At 38.0% G+C, this 15,168-nt stretch overlaps 1 long non-coding RNA gene across 8 annotated transcripts in view; it reads right to left on the reverse strand.

Moving 5' to 3' along the window:
- The window catches only part of LOC309630504, a 46,966-nt gene that overhangs the window by 31,149 nt on the left and 649 nt on the right, over nucleotides 1-15,168 (reverse strand). For 2 of the 8 annotated variants that reach the window (XR_014245711.1, XR_014245712.1), the window contains exons 2-5: nucleotides 11,701-11,778; nucleotides 10,796-10,906; nucleotides 7,083-7,270; nucleotides 454-557 (exon numbers count right to left, since the gene is read on the reverse strand). This is a non-coding gene — a long non-coding RNA (uncharacterized lncRNA). Of the gene's footprint in view, nucleotides 1-453; nucleotides 558-7,082; nucleotides 7,271-10,795; nucleotides 15,146-15,168 lie in introns of those variants that run through there. The other 6 variants (XR_014245713.1, XR_014245716.1, XR_014245714.1 and 3 more) reach the window with 6 other exon arrangements.

The raw sequence follows: 15,168 nt of genomic DNA on the forward strand, positions 1-15,168 counted from the left end.
AAAGAAATCTGTGACATGTTCTGTAGCTAAATGCTATGTGTTTACACATGCAAGCACATGCATGCAGACGCACACAACAAGATGCTACCACAGAGACGCAGCATGCGTGTGAAAGGTGGAGAAATTCTGAATGAGTAGCTGGTTACATTCCTCTGTGTTTAAAATCTTTTGCTCACCTTCCATAGGATCATCTAACCATGAAGAATGCTATTTTATACAATGCTTGGCAGAGCAGTTGTTAGGAAGGGGAATCCAGTAAATGGCTTTGCTGAAGCTAAAAATCATTAAGACGGGGATTCAGCCATGTTCTTTATTGAGACCTTCTTGAGAAAGTTCAAAAGTCACCATCCACAAATTTAAAATCAGCAACATACTTACACAAAATACTTACAGAATTCCTCTGATTGAGGCACAGAAGATTAAAATAAGTCAACATAGATCATTTTTTCCTACCTTAATCTGGACAATAGGACATGGCTTAGGCATCAGAGATTTTGGAGATCGTTCAACATGCTAGATGCAGGATGTATCTTATAGCGCATCTGGAGAGCAAGGGACTTGGAAGAGAAAAGTTTGGAAGAAAATAGGTTTGATTTTTAAATATTTTCCAGCTCTTTTTTTAAATAAGCTATCATGCATCTGAGCTTGGAAACAATTTAAAAGAAACAATCAAGTGGATCATCTTTCACCATAGTCACCAAGGTGCTGACACCTGAGCGTAGGCTGTTTTAACAAGAGAGCAAAATCCTTAATGCTAATGTAGCACTTTGCTTTTTGAGTTCCCACAGTCTGAAGAGTATGCAGACCAAAAAGCTTAGCAAATCTTGGGAGCAAATTATTTTTATTTTTTTCATATGTGTTTGTGAATTACCTGTTTGCTTGGTGCTGAGAAATTTCACAGGAAGTGGGACTTTCAGGGCTAAAACCAGAAAATGCCAGGGCGAACCAGGGCAAGATGGTTACCTTATGTGTTTATCAACCAAAGACTAAAACCGACGTATAATCTCTACACACACATCAACACACCTATGTTGAAATAATTTTAAAACAATGGCATTCAAAAATGAAAATGTAAAATATTCAGCTAAACCATTAATCATTTATTCTCCTCAGCACCCTTTAGTTATTTCCACTTCCTTGCCCTCCGATCAAATCTTAAAGGAAGTTTTCAAAGATACTTTCCAATCAGAAGGTCCCACAGTCAACCGAAGAACTTGCCCCAAGCTCATTGGTCTTCAGGCATGTAGAAAGTTTGGGGAAAAAAAAGTTTTTAATGTAAAATCATTTCTACACTGATTCAGAGAACCGATTCAATGTTTTGAATAGTTCAAGTCAAATTTATGCCTGAAATATTGATATAATTAAGGAAATAAAAATATTATCTGGAATATGGCTTTAACCGAACCAAAATAAAACATCAGGTCCTTTTCTTTGTTGTATCATTTGAGCTTAGCATTTTCTTCTTTCTAAGAAATCTGTTAATGAGGCTGATACAGCAAAAGAAAGTGTTTATGTTTGCCCACCTTAATCACTCTCCACTTTCATCTTCACATCTTTAAGATTAAAACGTAGATTAGCAAAAGAACAGTTGTTTCTTTCTAAATGCATTGTAAGTTTGTTTTTTCAGTTGATTTCTTCCAAATTTCCAGTGCTATCTGCTGAAAATATTTTACTCTTGAATATTTTATGTAATTAATTGAGAAGTAGCGATAATGTAAGACTACTTCATCCAGCGATCCCCCAGCATATGGAGAATACTGCAAATTACTGAGTAAGTCCATTGAGTGAAACATAAAGAAAAAATGAGTTTAAGAGACAGCGGGACATGTTTATGTAGGCAAAAGGGGTTGGAAGATTTGCTGACAACACGGAGAGGTGTGTTGCAATAAACTTGAAGGAGACAGGCCATTGGGCCAACCAGCCCTTTTCTATCCAGGAATTCCTTATGTTCTCATTAGTGTCTCACATCCGGACAGCTGTGTTATTAAAATTTGGCCCTAAACTTGAGTCAATGAAAGAGTTTCATGTCTTGATTTCATTCTTCCTTTACATATTAAATACACAAACACACACACACACACACACACAAATTTCAACTTTGGTTCAAGGAAGCATTTCATTTCATGTCCAGACATCAGATTTTTGTGACTCATGGCCAACAACAGGGAATGGCTTTGTGAACAAGCTTGTTCTGATCATGTCCACCTCTGTCTGATAAGAGTACATGTTCATGGCACCTCACTTTCATTAATACAACATTCTAAACAGTCCTCTGAATGGCCACCTTTAGTACTGAGTTAGGTTCAAGCTTCTATAACTGAGTTTCTTGGGAAGAAAAAATGTTTTAAGGGTTAGAGAAAAAGGGCAGTTCTCTTCATTCCTTTATCTTTCCTCATCTTTTAAAATATGTGGTTAGGAAAGATTTTGTACAGGATTGGTTAGAAGCCAAGAGTTTCACTGACCCTTTTCGTCGTTGCCATTTCACATTTCTTGCCTCAGGAACTGGTGGAGTTTTAGAACAAATTTTAATTTATAGGATGCAAGCATAACCTGCATCTGAATATAAATACCAAACACATGCATTAGCGCTTTACAGTTAACAAGCACTTGGATCCCCACTGTCTTGTTCACTCTAATTCATGATCCTATTAGCTTGGTGCTATTATCTGATATTTATCGATGTAGAAACTAAGGCCCAAAGAAGTTAAGTGACTTGGCCAAAATCACTTGCCCAAGTGGTAAGTAGCTGACTTAAAACAGAGGTTAAAGAAAGAACTTAAATTCAAACAGAAAATAAAGCTCCATTTTTAATGTAATTTTTTTAAAAATAAAGTTGAGCAAAAACATAAACAAATGATGAGCTTATGTCTACTTGGGTCCATTTCTAAAGACCTATTCCATTACATGGTAACAGCAAATGTATGTGTGCTACTTAGTTATCTTAAGTAAAGAGTAAAGACGCTTAAGGAAACAAATTCATATATTAACTAAAGACTTCTTTATAGTTTTGTTATCTTTTTTTCTGTTTTAGGTTAAAAAATGTACAACCACGAAAATCAATACATAAATCAAAATATTAATGTTATTTGTTTATACTTGTTTTAACTTCAAGCATCATACTTTTCAAAGCAAAACCCCAAAGCCTTACCTATATTCTAGTGAACTGACAATTACTGAAAATAATATTCTCCTAATGAAAGCCAAATCCACATTCAAAAGCTATTAACTGTTGTTGCAAACAGAAGCCTTAGTCAACATTTGAGCATAACAGATATAGTACTGGAATATAAACAAATAGATGACGAAGAGAGGGGCAGTGGGGGCAGGAAGAGAGTGTTGAGGAAAGAGAGAGGGAGACTGCTGCACAGAGCCTGACCCCTAGGGAGGATCCAGGAACCCGAAAGCCCCCTAAGGAGCAGCCTCCAAACGCCCAGTTCCTTCTGATGTGGTCCCTGTATTTGGTTCTCTCCTGAAACAAGTGCCCTGGTCTGATCGCCAGTTTGAGGCCACTCCCCTGATAACCTGTCTAACCCTTGCTATAATGTCCTCCTGTCAGGGGCCAGAGCTGGTCCATGAGACCCAACATCGGTCTGATTGGGGTCCAATTACAACCGAAGCAGAACCCCCAGAAAGGAAGAGACACTGCCTCATACTTGGCAAGAAGAGTACCACCCCACCAGAATTAACCCCGGATGCTGAGGTCATTCTCCTGAGAGCTTTGGGCACCAAAGCGCTCTAGCTATTGTCATTGGAACGTCGGTCTCCTTCCCTGAAGCTCTGACACTAGGCTTTCTCCCCTCTTCCTCCCAGCCTGCTCCAAGGTCCCAAGATACCTTTAGCCCAGCCTGGAAGAGTTAAAACACGTCACAGGTGATTTAAACTAATTTCAGTGGTAGCTGATGGATTTTAAAGACCTGACCTTTTGTGCATTAGGAAGATCTACTCTCGCCTTCACTTTATTTTGTAGCCATCGTTTGGCTAGATGGGTCTGACTTCTATGCTCCCAGTGGCATTCATCACACACAGTCTGTCCTCCCCGCCAGCCTGCGAGGATTAGGTCTGTCTTTTTTTTCTTCATTATTATTATTATTACTATTATTATTATTATTTTTTTTTTTTTTTTTGGCCATGCTGTGTGGCATGTGGGATCTTAGTTCCCCGGCCAGGGATGGAACCCATTACCCCCTGCATCGGGAGTGCAGAGTCTTAACCACTGGACCACCAAGGAAGTCCCGGATTAGGTCTGTCTTGATCACTGTTGTACCCTTATTCCTAGCACGGTGCCCAGCACATAGTAGAAATTAATAAGCATTTGCAATGAACACATATATGATACATGTATGCAACTGTCAAGCAATCCATTAGCTTAGGAAATGACGTGATTCATCACATATTTGAATTTATTAATTGGCTAATAATACTGATGCATTAGACAGAACATTTACATTATTTCATACTTATATTGTAAAGCACAAATATATCAAATAATATGTTTTTATCTATCATTTTAACTTCTGAGAAATTTTTTTCCCTTCAAAAGAATATCCGCTAAATTTGCTTTATAAAATCCTGAGTGAAGAGAAGTGAAAGACAGCCTCTCACTGGAAGCAGCCCTTCATTCAACAACAGAACTCTAAGAAATATACATTTTCTTAGAACTCACATTTATCAGAAAAAAATTCCGGAAAATTGCAGGTAACATATATTCAGATAGTTTCATTATGTTTACTTAAAACTAAGAAGTTTATGACTTTAAGGCAAAGGGAACAAATTATTTTTTAAATGTTCAGTCTCTATATGATCCCTGCTGCCCCTACTCTCCTATCTCAAATAAGCCAAATTAATTTTCCAATTTCACTTCCAAACTACTCTCTTGAATGACTGTGTTTATGATTTGGTGTCTTTGTGTGCTAAAGTAACGGACCAGTTATGGAAAAGAAGAGAAAAAAATTCCTTCCAGTGTTCTCTTAAGACCATGGCTTCCTTTCTAATACATATATATATATGTATGTATCAGGACCAAACAGAGTCACAGGACACTGGGTTCAATTTTTACTTTGACAGTAGTGCCATGTGACTCTGAGCCAGTCCTTTCAACACCGTATTTCCTCATCTGTCACATAAGAATAAGATTTGCCCTTTACCAGTTTCCAAAGATGTTTCCATATCTGAAACATTCTTGGGACTCCCAAAATAGGTTTGATTATTTTGTCTTACTCCATCAAAATCTTAATTTCCTGCTTTTCCAAATTAGGGATAAAAATATTTGCCAACCTTGAAAGTTTATTATAAGAATCAAGTAAAATAATGCATATGTAAAAGCTTTGAAATTTGAAAATGTTTACATGTGAAAGGTCTTGTTATTTTAATACTTTTGCAAATGCATGTTTAAACTAATGCAAGTTATTCAAAAATGCAGTGAGAAATTTCCATCTTTTGGGTCTCCTCTTAACATGAAGCATGGAAGGTCTTCTGGTGGCTAAACGCATTATCAATAAAACATGCATGTGAAAACAAAAAAACAAAAAAAAAGCATGTGCTTGGAGTTCTTCGTCCAGTAATAAAAATTAGTTTGTACCATGACATTCATATTCAGTTTAAAAAGTATTCTTAAGTGTTCACTATCTGCCAGATACTTACTAAGAGTTGGGAACACTTAGCTAAGGCTGCTATAACAAAATACCATAGACTGGGTGACTTAAACAATAGACACTTATTTCTCACGGGTTTGAAAGCTGGGAAGTCTAAGATCAAGGTGCCAGCAGATTCAGTTCCTAGTGAGAATTGGCTTCCTGGCTCGTGGACAGCCACCTTCTTGCTGTGTGCTCACATAACCTTTCTTCAGTTGCATGCCCAAGGAGAGAGCATGATCTCTGTGTTCCTCTTCTTACAAGACCACTAATCCCATCATGGGTACCCCACCCTCATGACCTCATCTAAACCTAATTTCCTCCCAAAGGCCCCACCTCCAATTACCATCACATTGGGGGTTAGGGCTTTAATAAATTAAATTTGGGGGACACAACATTCAGCCCATCATCGGGTATAAAGTCAAAGATGACAGTGTCCCTGACCTCAGGGAGGCCTTATTCCAGTTGAAAGAAGACATAAAGGAAGGACCTCAGTGCAGAGTGTTAAATGCTATGAGGACACAGAAGGGCCAGGAGGAGATGACATGTGTGCTGAGTTAAAGGATGAACAGAGAAGTCAGCCAAATAAAGGGAGCAGGAAGGAGTATTCCTGGTAGAGTAAACGGTATAGGTAAAGGCCCTAACATTGGAAACAGCATGGTTTGTTCAGGGGAAAATGCAAACAATATTATAAAAGTGTAATGTGCCATTTGAAGAGTGGTGGGAGAAGAGGATGAAGAAAAGAAAACATTCCATCCAAGAGGACCGCATGTGCTTTTCTAAAGAACTTGTGGTTTATCGCATTGGCACTGTGCTTCTCACACTAGGGTACTCAAACCCTGGGGACAGGCAAGATTAACATGGCCCAGCTTCTTGGATCCTCAATTTTACCCAAAACTATGGGAAAGAAACAAACTTGAAGCTGAAGTAGTATTATTTCAAAACACTCTTTGTAAATATTAAAACACCCATCCTTAGGGTTACATCCTTAGGGTTACCTGAGTTGGAGATGCACAGCTGGTATGTAATGGGGAATCGCTGATGGCTTTTATGCTCAGCAGTGACACAGTCAGATTTATGTTCTAGATCAATCACTCACTCTGGTGATGGTATGAAGAATAGATATGAGGGAAGAAAGACTACAAATGGGAAGTCCGTTAGGAGCTGGGCATTTCCTCTTTCAGGAAAGAGATGCTGAGTAGCTGAAACAGGGTAGGGATGTAAGTGGGGAGGATTTGAGCACATTTGAGGAACTTGTGGAAGTAAGGTCGTTAGCACTTAGTGATTCACTATGGAAGTTAAGAGAAAGACAGGAGTCAAAGGTCAACCCAGGGTTTGGGCTCAGGAGACTGGATGGACATTGATGCCCTTTAGCAAGCTGGCGAACATGGGAGAAAGTGAAGTTAGGAGAAGATTACAGCTTCAGTTTTGAACATGTACAGTTCTACATACCCACGGATCTCCTGGTGAAGATGCGCAGAATTCACGCCGATAGTCTTCTCTGATTCTCCTCGTGAAGGCGGTCAAAATTAGTGGGACATTTTGCTTTGTCTCCTTCACAACTTTCAGTGGCCGTCTCTAGAGTTCATACATGACCTCGTCTCAGCTCGTAAACTGTTTTCTTTGACGCCTCTCGACCCCTACGACAGAGTAGTAACTGCCTGGGCATTTTCTTAGAGAAGCATCAATCAACCCACCAGTTCTGTGCAGTTCCCCAGTTTTTTGATCTTTTCAGTGGAACAGCATGTGTGACTGACATGATGACTGCGGGTAAATAAGTAAACTAGAAGAAAATCCATTATCATATCACCCACCAATCCTTTAGCTCCTAAGTCCCTATTTCTGAACTTTAGTTCATCTCCAACAACTTCTTCATCTTTTCCAATCTAGTTCCTGGCCTCCCAATTGTAATAAAATAGATACTGATCTCAGGTGGGGAATAAGCATCGGAAACAGATGAGCTCATAAGACACAAATCTTATCTCCCTATCCCCCTGTTTTCATGCAAATGTCCCCAGTAATTAAATCAGGAAAAGAAAATGTAGCAAAAACATATCAGCCAAATGGTTTCAAAATTTCAGAAGAAGCTGTAAATATGGTCCTTTTTAGAAGATCAGGTTCTCACTAGAGTATGAGAAAGGGTAACAGTTGTTCTGATGAAGCAGTTTTTAAATTCTTGTCAGTGATTTGAAGAGAGATAACTGATGTATGTTGAAGAAGCTGGCAAAATTTTTAAATAGTTCGGACGCTACAGGGAGCATTTTTTTTTAAAGCAATGTACTCAGAAGTGTTGGCAAGATTTTATTTGAACGTAGCAGTGCTTATGTGAGGAAGTTATTTTGAATTACCCTAGTATAAATATGTATGATTTTATTTGTATTGAAAATTTCCTTTGCAAGTGAGTGACTGAGGGACTGTTATATCTCTATTGCTTGGTAAATGATTTAGGTATTTCATTTTGGAAGTAAAATATTATACTCAGAATTCAAAAATAATATCAAAATCCTGTTTGTGACCACAGTGATTTTTGCACCTACATTAATGCCTTTTAACTCTTATTTGCCATGAAGAACAAACAGCATCTGTTGTTTTAAGTCTGGCTTTTTTACATGGCATTCATGCATGCATGCATTCATTCATCCAAAAGACATTATTCAGTGCCTCTCATGTTCCAAGCTCTATGCTAGGCAGTGGGCAGACAGTAATAGTATTGAACTGTCCTTCCTCATAACGAATTTCAGGTAAACATTCTGTTTCCTCCAGGTAATTTTCTGCAGCACAGTGGAAATCTCAAATCCTAGGGTCATATCTTATTATTTAAAAGCTAAGCCTTGTGAAGGTTACGAACAAGGCTATCTTTAAAAGGTAGTTTTTCCTCTGAATAGAAAGCATGGAAAGAAAAGATAAGAAGAGGTAAGGGCCCTGAGTGAGAAATAGGACTTGAAGCAGAGGGAAGAAGAGAGAGGGGAAGGCGAAAGTATTATAATCAGGACTTAATACTTTTTGCCTCAGTATCTTTGGGCAACCAGTTACTGGTCTACGTGAAACTGAAGTTGCTGGCAGGAAAAACACCCAGCCCACTGGCTGATGGAGCCTGTCCATTTGAAGAAGGAGATGGAATTCCCTGGCGGTCCGGTGGTTAGGACTCAGCGCTTTTACTGCCGAGGGCCCAGGTTCAATACCTGGTCGAGGAACTAAGATCCCACAAGCCACGAGGCATGGCCCAAAACAACGGAAAAACAAAACAAAATTCCCCATCGTCTCTGTTTTCTTTATTTACCTATTGTGTGGTATTACAGGGTGAGGGGATCATTTATCTTAAATTACAACTACACACCTGCCTTCTTAAGCAAACCATACTTTTATTAATCTACTCCATTTTTTCTTTATGATTTCTTTCCTTTTTCAGAGAAAACCTCTTATTAAATTTTAATATATTTACTTAAAAATAAACCATGAAAAGACTCATCAGAGCCATTTAAAGAGAAAGACAAATATATACACACAGTTCTGCATTTGCTCCTTCATTTTTTTTTCAGAACATGTGTAAAATTGACACACAAGAAAGGGAATAAAACAGTTTGTGTTAATAATGTAATCTGGTACATAACTTGATGAAAAGGAGGTTGTGCCAGTCTAAGTGTTCTATGGTCCCTGCCTGCTAGGCTCATCTATCCTCACATTCTTTTCAGTCGGGCAGCTTGACTTTCAGGATCTTAGTTCCCCGACCAGGGATTGAACCCACACCCTCTACAGTGAAAGCACCACTGGACCGCCAGGGAATTCCCACTATCCTCATTCTTATCTCAGGCCTTTACAAGTGCGAAACAGGAGATCAGTTTACAGCCCTTTAAAGCTTCTTAATGAATGGCAGACTCCACACACAACAACAAATATTTCCTCTATAATAGGCACTAGTCCAGGGGACTGGGAAAGAGACATTGGTGAGAGGTCACCTTCCTTCGTCAAATAAATTACTATTTAGAGATCCTAAATGAAGCAATGGTTTAAAAATTTCCAAATGATGTTACTTTGCTTTAATATCATAAAAAGCATTACTTTGCCCCCAATTCAAAGTCCAATGTGATTTCAAATGACCTTCGCAAGCATATTTCACCTAGCCTTGAACTCCACAACTACACAAGAATCCTCACCAACGGAAGCAAAACCTCAATAGAGATCATCTCTACAGAACTACTACAGCAAATTATTGTAAATAAGCTTTCAATATCCCAGATAAATGCTAAATGATGGTAGGTAATACTATAGCTCAGGATCATGCTGATTTCTCTAAAACGAAATTCCAAATACACAGTAGATAGATAAACTAAACTTTAGAAGAACAAGGTTTTAGTTTTCCATTCCTGTTTTAAAAGGCCACGTATTGTCTGTGAACTTTCAGCTTTGTTCTGTCTCTCTTGTCTAGAAGGGTGCTAGCCAAGAGCCAAGAACAATAGGTAAGCCAGCCTCCCTCAACCCAGAAAAATTACCCCGTTGCACAGGAGCCATACCTATGGTTCCACAGTGGCCAAGGAAAAACTTAATAGGAATCGATTTTTTTTTTTTTTGCGTGTAGCAAAGTTACTTCCAGAGAGAGAAAAAGAAGCCTGGTTTGCACTGTAGCAGAACCATTGGAACAATGTGCTCCCTGTGTCCACAAGCCAGTCCTCCCCTGACACCCTCCTTTCTAGGGCATAGGGTAGAAAAGTCACATACACAGTAGATCATGCCAGGGCCTGCTGACACAACCCTACTCCTGAATTTGCAGGCGGCAGAGTGTAGCAATGTCTTTAGTATACACATATTCTTACCTTTTTTTTTTCAAGCAGATGTTTCAGCACTCAACCTGGGGGAGTGGTGGGGAGAAGATACTGCAGGCAAACTTTCTCAGTGCTATTCCTTCCCTTCTACCCCCTTCTCAGTTCCTTCAAACTTCATAAGTTTGAGTTAAGAGTAGGTATAGAGCTTTGGACAGTATTAAGGGCCTCTTCTTTTTACCTTGAATGAGTGATCTTTGACACTTCTTGGCCACACCAAACTGGCTGCCAGAGTGCTTCCTCTTATGCCAGGTCATATAGGGAGAATTAGGTGGGAAAATATTTTTTCTTACAATTGTGAACAGAAGTGTGAAATACATAATGAAATTGTAAAGTAAATTTATTTACCTCAGAGGTTAGAATCGTGATGCTTATAATCATGAGCACTCCACCTTTTCTGCTACAAGTTAAGAAATTCCATGTTACTTCTCCAACTTTGTTCTCAGTAAGCATTGATTTCTGTAAAATGCAAGAACCAGTTAAACAATTCCTAATAAAATCATAAAGTAATTAAAATAATTAAATAAATGGCACTAAAATAATTAAAAATGATGAAATAAGTATCATCTAAGATACATGCTACATTCACTCTGGTTTTCTGTAATTTAACTTCATGTATTTTCCAGGTAATTCACGAGAAGGAATTCCTATTTATTGATATGCCTACCCTGTAGCAGACATTTTACATATATTGTCATATTTTTTCACCACAGCCAGCTTAAATTTAAGTCCTCTTTTGCTCATTTTAAAAATGAAGTTCTCAGGGGCTTCATATCTTGTCCTCAATACACAATTAGCACTCACAAAGCAGGGAGTCAAATCCAGTTCATCTAATTTCAAAGCCTATATCTTTGTCACTATAATATGCTGTAATTGAGGAGAATGTAAAGAATCTGGTGTCAAGCACATTGAGGTCCAGTTCCCAGTCAACAAGCAATTTAAAAATTATACAAGAAAAAAAACAATTTCCAGATATGCCTGTATCATGATCTCTCCTTCATCACTAACTTGTCCTGTGCTTAGGCCCAGTACTGGGGCCAATGTGAGCGAGCAGGAACTTGCCCATGGGAGTGTCCCTAAGTCAAGGGTCCTGGTGAGAAGACTGAACTAGGAAAGACACTTTATCTGGGAAGCCAGAGGCTACAAAGCCAGAGAAACCATTCTACCTGAGCCAATGCTGTAACTGGAAAAATGAGCCTAAGTGCTAGATCCAAAAGGCAAAATAAGCCACACGTGGAAAAACAAGTACTAACCAAGTCATCCAGGAGGTCTGGAAGTGGGTCACAATGCAGTGTGCAGAGTGGGTGGGCACAAGTGGTTCAGAAAGATGTCTGCGAAAGGTGAGAAGACATTGGATGTCACCTGTATGTGGCGTCTGCCGGGAGGATGGATCTGGCAGATTCAAAGGCCCGTGAAGTACCAGACACTTGAATTCTGGAGAAAGTCATTGATTCTCTCTAGGTCACATCTACACTGCCAGGCCTAGAAAAGCAGGTTTTTTTCTTAGCTATTATTATTTCATAGTTGTGATTATCATGAAGAGAATAATTTTTGAGAGTAAGGTTTTTATATTTAAGTACCTGAAACATGACTGCAAAAAAAAAAAAAATCACTTTTAGAACGGTGCAAAATTAGAACTGAGTAACATCCAAGATTTATAATTTGACCTTTTAACAGAATAAGGACTGTTAAAGAAGACCACAAAGCAGCATGAAGTTATTTCCAGGTCACTAAACAATCTATAGGTGCAAACAGTTTTTGGTCCCATTGCCCTTTACAAAGGAAAAAAAGAAAAAGGTACAGGTCACTCTGAGCCCCTAGGCTGATGTCCAAATGGCCCTTTTGGTAGTTTCAACGTGAAAGAAGCATGGAATGGATCCTTTGAGAAAGGAAACAATTAAGGGACCCTTTAAGTGTTTTGAGGAGTCTTAAGGAAAACAACAAGAAAAAGAAGTCAGTATTGGGACTAAATATCGCAATAGTTTTTTCCCATAAGCATTTGCATTGACTTTTCCGCTTTTGCATCAAAAAGAAAATCTGGCCTTCTGGATGTTTAAGAGACTAAGGAATTTCATTTTCCATTAGTAAACTGATTTTCTCCCCCACTATAGGTACTTAGAATTAGTGCAAACCCCAGGATAACTACAATTCCAAAAGGAAATGCTCACTCAGCTCATTATGAATGGTCTTACAACAAATACTGTTCTGACAGCCAAATTCCTGGTCTCCAAATTTGTAAGTTTGCCCTTTTTTTTTTCTCACAAGTCTTACTCAAGACCGCTTCTGAGCTTCTGCACATTTAACCCTTACAGTCAAAGACAATATGTTACTAAAGAACATGAGAAACTTCAAGTTCATACATTTGGACTAAAAGAAATCTGATATTTATAACCAAATTATGACCATATTGAATACGACAAATTAACTCCTTAACTAACAGAATAAAAAAACACTATTTTCATGTCTGTGGCTACGAATTCTTTGAAGAGGTCTAAAGAACTGTAAACCAGCCAAAAATCCTATGATGCTTTCTGTTTTATTTCTTCACTTTAATAACACAGCACTCACTTCTCAATAGAAAAATGACGAATGATACTAAAAGGTAAATAGCTGTTTTTAACTAGTCAAAATTAATTAAATTGTCCTCAATTGATCCGTATATTCCATGTTATTTTTTCAACCTTTCATTACAATAATAAAGCTACACTATAGTGAAGTTTCAGGCACTACTTTATTTAGTTCTCAAGAAAACTCGAAAGAATGGGCACTATTAGTGTACCCACAACATAGCTAAGGAAACAAATTTAGAGTAGATTGTCGGTAATCACACAGGTAGCAACCTGCAGGGTTAGTATTCAAAATAGATTCTTTGGACGTCAACTGACACAGGGGTATAAAAATATCAGGGATAGGCTTGCTTGATCATTTTAAAATAACTTTAAATCAGCCCATATATTAATAAGTAAAAGTAAAAAATTATCTTAAATTCAGGTATGAATTATTTGTCAATTACCTCAATTTTCACTTTTTGACATGTGTAAATAGACATAACCAAAAAGTTCAATGATCAAATTCCAATAAGAAAAAATGGTGCATAATTAGTGCACATCTCTGCATTTGGGGAGGAGAGTGACTTGATTTTACATAGGGTATTGTTTTTCCTCATTAATTGTAGTTCTGTCACATATTTGCATATGACTGCTACATAAACGATTCACAATTGTTAAGAAGTTTTATGGATATCTGGAAAGAATACTACTACTCAATAAATAAACTTTTCCAAGTGTCAGAGAGAAATTTTACATTAAAATGTTACTTTGTTTCTTCGTCCTGAGAGAATGAATTAAAAAAAAAAACCACAGTTAAAATCAAGCATTAGATATGCAAATATGTGTTCAGATCAGAGATACCAAAATTATTCAAATGATTAATTATTCATCATAAAATGTCAATTAATAATTATGAAGCATAAAAATCATCTTTCTAATGCATCTTTATTTTTCTTGGCCTAAAAAGGGCTTAATATACATGTTCAATTGACTTCTAACAAGTTTTAAAAATCCAACAAAGTAAACAAATTGCAAACAAGTGCAAACTCTGAATTTTAATAGGAGAACAACATGCTCAAAATGAATGAAAGACAGAAAAAAAAAAAAGGAAAACTAAAACCATAGCCACATTCATGACATATGCAGCTCCGTGTTCACTCACCTGCTAGGCAACAGGGCAACCTGGCGAAGAAAACAACCCAGCAACTCAAGCTGTGAATTTGCTTAGCATGTACAGAACACAGGGCATGATGTTTCTCTCTGAATTGATTCGTGTGGGGCAGGGGTGCTTTAGGAATTTTTTACACTTTCCAAATAGTCATTAAAAGAAAAAGCACAGTTTAAGTTTCTTTAAATTACCTATGGTAATTTCTAAAGTCTGTTAAGCCCTGCTAAAATATCACCATAAATGAGAAAATTTTTCACATTGCTTTAATTCTATAGAATTTCCCTAGAACAAGTATTATTCATTTTTCTTCCAGGAAGATTATATCTTTTAAGAAAAAAGGAAGTCAATTTGAGCCGATATGATAATTCAGAATAGGGAGCCACTATGATCACTGAGATATAGATTTATATTTATTTTATTACTATTATTATTATTATTTTACTTTTCACTGACACCTGGCGAACTTGTTCTCTGATGACCCAAGGGAGTTACTTTAGTCAGGGTGTCCCTGACCTCCTGCTGGTAGATTAATTACATATGAAACATTGTGTTTTCAAAACGAAATGATAAATCTGGACACATAAAGGAGGCAGAAAAGAATGAGAGCAAGAGAGAAGAGGAGATGTTAGGAAACAAAATAAGGGCTTGCAAAAGGGAGATATCAGATAGAAAGAAAGGATAATGTAGGAAAGGCAATTGGGAAAGAATTTCAAGAAAATAAGGATAAAGGTCAGGGAGGGCTGAAAGGAGGGCAAGAGGGAGGAAAGGAGGGAAGGAAGGATTTGGGGTTTTCAATTCCCTGGCGAGACTGCTGGCGTCCGCGCCCTTAACGCCACAGCCTTCCAAGTTGAGGCGAAAGCCACCTCCTCGGGCCTGCGTCGCATCCAACTTACTCCAAGTTTTCTGGTGACTCCTACAGGGCCCCTTTCCGTCCCCCCCCATCCCACCCCTTAGTGAGATTGACAGTCGCGTGGAGGAGGCTTTTCCAGGCACAGCCTTTCTCA

This window comes from Balaenoptera borealis (assembly GCF_965194805.1).
Source record: "Balaenoptera borealis genome assembly, chromosome: 6".
Classification (NCBI taxonomy): Eukaryota; Metazoa; Chordata; class Mammalia; order Artiodactyla; family Balaenopteridae; genus Balaenoptera; species Balaenoptera borealis.